The following is a 7,821-nucleotide window of genomic DNA, read 5'->3' on the forward strand; positions in this document are numbered from 1 at the left end:
CTGTAACTCCTCTGTATATCACCTTGACAATTAAATTAATTAAATTAGTTTTTATTAATTAGTTTCAATTAATAAATAAATTAATTAAATTAGTTTTTTAACTATCAAAGCAGGGAGGCGGTGGCTCACACCTATAATACTAGCTACTCAGGAGGCTGAGATTTGAGAATCATGGTTCGAAGCCAGCATGGCAAAGAATTATCTTGAAATAACCACTCAAAAACTAGAAGTGGAGGGACACAAGGGCTGCCGGGAAGATGGTGGGCGTGGGCCTGTCGGTGGCCTCCTTAGGTTGGGTTCCCTGTCGGAGCTGGGGCCGGGTCTTGGCATCTCTCAACCCCCACGGTATTCTGGGCACGTTACTGGCATGGAAACCCCAGCGGGCGCCTTCTTGGTTCCCAGCTTGCAGGAAAATGGCATTACTCTCTTTCCTCAATCGATCCGACCTTCCAAACCTGGCATATAAGCATTTAAAAGGCAAAACACCAGGAATTATCTCCATCCCTGGTTATCTTTCTACTATGAAAGGTACAAAAGCATTGACCATTGAGGAATTTTTGCAAATCTGTAGGTCACGCCTATATAAGGTTTGACTATTCAAGAGTTGGAAATTCAGATGATAATTTAAAAGACTGCACTGTGGGGAAATGGAGAAAAGATGTGCTTTCTATACTTGATGATATAGTCAAAGGACCGCAGACTCTAATTGGTTCTAGTCTTGGTGGATGGCTTATGCTTCATGCTGCAGTTGCACCGCCAGAAAATGTGGCTCTTGTTGGTGTAGCTACAGCTACAGATGCTGTAGTGACCCAGTTCCGTCAGCTTCCTGTTGAGGTACAAAAGAAAGTTGAGATGAAAGGTGTATGGTCCATGCCATCAAAGGATATCATCACATTCAGTACAGTTTCATTAAGGAAGCAGAGCGCCACTGCTTGTTACACAGCCCTGTTCCCGTGTACTCTCCTGTAAGATTGCTCCAGGGCATGATGGATGGCGTCATACCTGGGCCTACGTCCATGCAGGTTGCTGACCGACTACTTAGCACAGATGTCGATGTCATCCTCAGGAAATACAGTGATCATGAAATGAAGGAAAAGGCAGACATTCAACTTCTTGAGTACACGATTGACGATTTAACTGAGAAGCTCTCATCCATGCCACAATAGAAGCCCATTTTCAGTTGGTGTGTAATGTGTCCAGAAGAGAGGGCTAATAAGGACTCTCACAAGGCTTTTTCCTTTCACTTCTATTTTGTAAATATAAGTATTTATTTAATGATGTCTCTGCACAGGTAATACAAATGAAATGACCAGTACCTGCTACTGTGGCTGCTGTTGGGAAAATTTTCCCCTGCAATTTTTGATATATTTTTTTCCATTAAAACATTTCCTTTTTTTAAAACTCAGGACATGTTTATCTTATTCATGTGTTAACTTTTGTCAGCCTTTGTGTTCTCTCCTCTTTAGAATTACAATAAAGCTTTTAATATTTTTAAAAAAACTACAAGTGCCACTGTGGCTCAGAGTGGTAAAGTTAGACTGCTAGCCTTGATCAAAAGAGATAAGGGACACTGTCTCAGCTCTGAGTTCAAGACCCACAATTGAATACATACATACATACATACATACATACATACATACAATAAAATAACCTCATCAAGAATATCCAAAACTTAAAATTTATTACTGTTACTTTCCCATGATTTGGCTAAAATAGCCTCACTCTTAGTTTATAACAATAAGAAGAAATTTCAGTGATTTATCATAGTAACTTTAAGTAGCCTTCCTCATTAAAACCATAGAAGATGGAAATTTAACATATGCCTAAGGTCAAAAATAATGTAAGAACAGAAGGGAGAAAAGGCTGTCATTATTTTTTAGTTAGCTTTTAGAGACTATTGTGCCATGTAATAGATAGTAATCAGCCATTTGTTAGATGCAATTGCTACAGCAATGTGGAATTTATAATAGTGCTAGTGTCTTCAGAATCTTACTTAACATCAAAAATCTAGTATCAGTAACAACAACAAAATGACTACTTTCCAAGTTGCTTTGCAGAAGCTGTTGCCTTTCTCTTCTTGTGGCAGATTAGACAAGAGAGGCTTTTCCTTGTTTCCATCCCTCACTCCCTTGTCAATTTTAATCATGTCTTTAGAAAGAAATAGTCTACTACTCCTTCTATATCAGAAACATCCAATATGGTTTAAATCTATATTTTATTCTTACATCATGTTTGACTTAAAGCTTATGTCTTAACCTATCTTCCCAGTCCAACTCAGATCTATCACATACCTGTAGATTCAATATTTGAATATTAAATCTGTCAAGTAATACATAGGTTAGAAACTATAATGTCATCCATTTAAGTTGGTAGCAAAGAGAGATTTTGCTCTCAAAGACAACTGTTTTGTATATCTAGTGCAGATGATATTTACTCTTAGTAAATTTTGAGAAATGTATACAAATTATATGTAGAGAGTGTTTCTTACTTAAAAGGTCATAGTATAAGCAAAGTATTTTAAACTTAAAAGGAATACAATGCTATTTGTAATTCTCCTTTCTGTCTTCTGTTTGATTCCAACTTCCAATTCCATTTCCAAAAGCAAGGAATATAAACAATTCTTTCACATCCTTTTCACAGGAAAATAGTAGAGAGATTATATTATATGTATGTATATACATAAATATATAATTTAATACAAAGTGTATATGTTCTTTCAAAACAATTTCTTCTCGTAAAACTTACAATAAAAGTTAATTAAAACTGGTTAAATAAATTATGATGTAATTATACATTAAACACAGTGTATTTGTTTTAAATAGTGTTTATTTAGATTTACAGACAGACTGGAAAGTAGAGCCAAGAAATTAATGTAAAGTTTGCTTTCCATATAGATCACTTGATAACACTCAATGAAGAAATAGCTGTGACTACCTCCTCTGAAAATGTCTGCCTTTTAATTCCAAATAAAAACAATGATAACTTTAAAAAGAAATTTGACCATCACTGACATTTAGTGTGTGTGTGCGGGCATACACATGATAATTTATTTAAGACATCGTTATCTATGCACAAATTCCTGCCAAGATTCTGATTGGTGAGCTACTTAGTAGTTGTCTTTGGGTAGCATGCATGTCAGTGGCGTTTTCTTTTCCCAGAGAGTTCTAAATAATAACTTAGGAAACCCCTATGTCTTGGCAACTGTCCAATTTTCTGTCTAATAATAGCAGTTCTGGAGGCTTATTTTCTCCAGTAGCTTTTCCCAGAGCTCCTATATCACATACGCATCAACGTTTCTTTTTCATTAGGCAAGATGCCAAATGCAGCTCCTCTGTGATTTTCAAAAAAAATAAGTTTCAATGAGCCTTTGAAGTATTGTAACTACTCAAATCTTGGAGCTCCATGTAACAAGGTCAACTTTTAACGGATTTTTTTCATCTTACACTTCTTCTTTAAAAAAATAAAAATTTCCTCTCATATATTACACATTTTCAACCCCTTTCCTTGAAAACTGAGTTCAAATTATCCATCCCCCAAATAGACTGACTTACAAAAAATACTCCCCACACAAAAAATTCGCCATAAGAGAAATTATTCTACCTGATGTGATTTTTATCAAATGTTCTCTTACTTTTTTCCTTTCGGCAGTATTTGGCTCATTCTCAAAAGTTGTCATAACTGGGTTTGCTCATAACATGGAGATTGCTACTCCAACACTCGACCCAGGCTGTGTTCTCTCTTGCCTTTCTCTATGTAGGTAGAAAAATGTTTACCTTTTCAGACTTTTCTGCTGTTAGAAGTGACCATGTTTACAACTTTTAGCCATGAGACAATAATGTAAGTTTACATAAATGGAGCTTCTGTTGCAAACTTTGCTGATGGGACAGAATGACACATTGTTAATCAGTCCTTTCACTCATCACTTTCTTTCTGCCTTGAAAAGTAAATGCATTATCTACTTTGATTTTACAAAGATGAAAGCTACATAAGACAGGCAGATCAGAAGGGAGGATAGTGAGCCTTGGCTGTCATTTTTGAACTACCATACAATCCTAGGATGGTTACACTCTAATTCCTTGGTGAAGAAAAGTAAATCCCTTCTAGTATAAAGCTATGTATGCCCAAGTTATGCAGCAGGTTTCCATAAACATGTGATTAACAGGATATAAAGTTCAACATTTATAAAGTGCCCTAATTTCACTTATTTCCCAGGGATACTGGATAATCCATTCTTAGGCATCATTTTGTTAGATTAATTTTCTCTTCACATCCCTAACAAACTCTAGGTTTTCTATTTTCATAACATTACTTGTTCCTGTAATGTACCTCTGATTACTAGCATATAAAGAATTAATGAAAACACAAAAAGGTCATATGTAATAATTAGATAATGATTCATTTCATTTCAAAATGCAAGAGCTTCACTGTACTCAATTGTGAATGGATTATACATTAGCGACTCTGAAGAGGCCAGTAATAGAAGCAAAAATAATTCAGAGCCTAGATTGTTATAAGATTCTGATGAACTTCTTAATTTTATCTAGTAGCAATTCTAATAACATTAATTAGAACAGGAAGATTGCTAGTATCTGTTGGTAAGATTAGCATTCTTTTTTGCCTCTATCAAAATTCAACTACATGCACAAAAGGTACTACCACCAACACCTCAGTCCTATGGTAGGATAAGTCAGACATGCAATGTGTCAATATTAAGTATGTTATCTCGTTTTATTGTGCAATATGTAAATAGTTTACTTTTTGATTAACATTAGAAAAACCTTAGGAGGAGGGCGCTGGTGGCTCATACCTGTAATCCTAGTTGCTCAGGAGGCTGAGACTTGAGGATCACAGTTCAAAACCAGCCTGGGCTGAGACTCTTATCCCCCAAAAATGGCTAGAAAAGTGGAGGTGGCACTGTGGCTCTAGTGGTAGGGTGCTGGCCTTGAGCTGAAGAGCTGAGGGACAGCATCAGGTCCTAGAGTTCAAGCCCTGCAACCGACAAAGAAAAAAAAAAAACAAAAAAACTTAGGAACAGAAATTGTTATAAAAACCATTCTTCTTTTTTTTCTTTTTCTTTCATCCATTACAGTAGTACATATTTAACCTTGTGTGTGTGTGTGTGTGTGTGTGTGTGTGTGTGTGTGTGTGTGTGTGTGTGTGTGTGTGAAAATACCATACAGAGGGATTACAATTACATGGGCAAGGTAATGAGTGCATTTCTTATCAAGCATTGTTTCCTCCTTTTTTGTTTCTCCTTCCATCCCTTCCCATTTTCCCCACACACCACACCCCTCCATACAACCCCACGCCAAAGTTGTAAAGTTCGTTTTTCAACATAACGACTTGTACATCTCATTGTTACAATGGGTCCACCTGTATCCCTATTTAAACGATGTGTTTTTTCCCTTCCCCTCCATAAATTATACCAACATCAAATACAGTGAAAGCAGGGGTTATACCGTGAGGGAGGGACATACAAAACAAAAAAATCATCTTATAAATATGTTAGAAACAATCACAAGAAAGAAAAAATATTTGAATCCTTATCTTGGGAGTCATTTCACCTAACATCTACTTATCTGACCTTTTCTGTTTGTCTCAGACATATACTAGTTATTGCAAATCCCCATTTGTTAGGAAATAAAAAGACTTAGAAAAAATTATATGAAGTGAAGTAAGCCAGGCCCAAAGAAATATAGGTCCCATAGTTTCCCTTATTTGCAAAAACCGTTTTTCTAAAGTATTTTTATTAGGGAAAAAAAAAGCCATCCAGTATCTAAGATGCTCTCAGATTCCACAGCACAAAGTGAAAATGAGGAGAATGTAACTCACCAAATCACTGAGTTGCTTCCGTTCACCATGCAAAGATGTAGCTTTAACTGTGTATGTGTGTGTGTGTGTGTGTGTGTGTGTGTGTGTGTGTGTGTGTGTGTGTGTGTGTGTGTATGCGCACCCATCCTGGAACTTCAACACAGGTCTTGGATGCTGTCATTGAGTGTTTTGTTTTTTCGTTTTCTAAAGTGACAACTCCAGTTAGGCTCTTTTCTTGGGGGAGGGTCGGGTGGGAGATGTGGTTAATTTGAGATAAAAGTTCCATATAACTTCCTGCCCAGGCTGATTTTGAACTGCAATCCTTAGATCTCAGCATCTTGAGTACCCAAGATTATAGGTTTGAGCCACAAGCACCAGGCAACACTTTAACCTTTATAAAAGGTAACACTTTTAAGAGTTTTTTGCTTTTTTTCTAAGATTTTTGTCCTGGAAATATTAGCAGAATCATCAAATTTGTAATTAAATTGCTTTTAATAATCACATATAGAGACAAATATTTGTCTGACCCATATTAACTTAAAATTACTTTCTCAGTCTTTTCTTTTCTAAAACAAATAATAGATAGAATAGTGTGTTTTGTCTGTGTATCCCAAGCAGGTCTCATGAAGAATTAACATGGCTCTCAGATAGTATTTTATGTGCATCAAATGAGAACAGGAAATTATGATCTTTACCTATGGAACATTAAGCCCATTGTAGTGATAGAGTTAGTGGATCATGTTTTGATTTTGTACATTTTCATTTTTCAGTAACACAGTGGACTGTGTATTTCTTTTTCCATTTAAACTAAACTTGGAGATGATATTTGTTATCCAAGGGAAGAGTATAGGCCAGAGTACATTTAAATAGTTTTGATTCCTTGAGTATAAGTGCCAATAATCTTGGAAGACATCTTCATCCAAACTTTATGGATTTTCATGCAACACTGTTCCCTCCAGGATCAGAAAATTACAAAATATTATAGTTGAGAGTCCAAAAGTTTGGTTTACCACATCAAGAATAAATGTTTAATAAACTAGAACATAAATCTTATAGTATAAACCTGAAATGTTCAAAAATCAACAACACAACAATATTTGAAGAATGAATCATAAATATGCCATGAAATATTGATGGCTCTGGAAGTTTTAGAGTAATAAAAATTAAAAATGATTTAACTTTGCTTGTAAGCATTCAAAATTTTTTTAATATTAAAATAATAATAAAAATCTATTTATGAGTCAATTCAGGTTCCAGCCAGAAGACACCTGGTTCTTCCAATAAAATAAGAAGAGTGCATTATGAGTTTAATCTCTCTGATTAATATAAAGTAAAAACTTTAGAATTGTTGAAAGGTGTCATATCCACAGTGAAAGGTGTATATTGTTATGAGAAAAGAATAAATCAAGCACCCATAGTTTTTGAGATAAGCAACATGAAGATAAACAACATGATTAGAAAACAATTTTGTGTGTGTGTCAATAAATTATGACCACTGAACTCTGTGTACCTTGTGTAGCTTCAGATTTTCCTCAGTTCTGGTCTCCTTAGCTCCTTGAATATGAGAGGTCTACAGTACTAGGAAAAGGATATTAAATGGAACTCAATGAAATATTTTTAAAGCATTGTTAGATTACAGCAACTATCCCAGACTGGTATTATATTTGAGTACTAGGGGAAATTAGATGTGGTGTTTATGAGAATTCTAGGTACCATAGTTTCAACTTTTATCCAAATCTAAAACCACTGAAAATTAAAAGTTTGTTCAAATGAAAAGCAAATCAAGATACACAGTAGAACAGTGACAAAATACCAATGACAATAGACGACAATGCAGACAGAATTGATACCCTGGCTGTAATGAGTGTAGAAATAGCTCATAATTGCTCCTCCTTTAACATCTTATTTCCACACTAATTCTGGGATTTGGTATCCTTTGGAGACTAGAGAAGAACAAATAAGAGAGAATTTGGCATGTGCCAGAGTCACTATTAAGCCTTTTATATATTT

General features: G+C 35.3%; 1 pseudogene; it reads left to right on the top strand.

Annotated features, from left to right (window-relative positions):
- Positions 1-257: 257 nt before the first annotated feature.
- LOC138838389 (palmitoyl-protein thioesterase ABHD10, mitochondrial pseudogene) lies at positions 258-1,166 on the top strand (annotated as a pseudogene).
- Positions 1,167-7,821: the final 6,655 nt, after the last annotated feature.

This window comes from Dipodomys merriami, unplaced genomic scaffold, assembly GCF_024711535.1.
Source record: "Dipodomys merriami isolate MVZ:Mamm:240054 unplaced genomic scaffold, mDipMer1.0.p SCAF_10, whole genome shotgun sequence".
Classification (NCBI taxonomy): Eukaryota; Metazoa; Chordata; class Mammalia; order Rodentia; family Heteromyidae; genus Dipodomys; species Dipodomys merriami.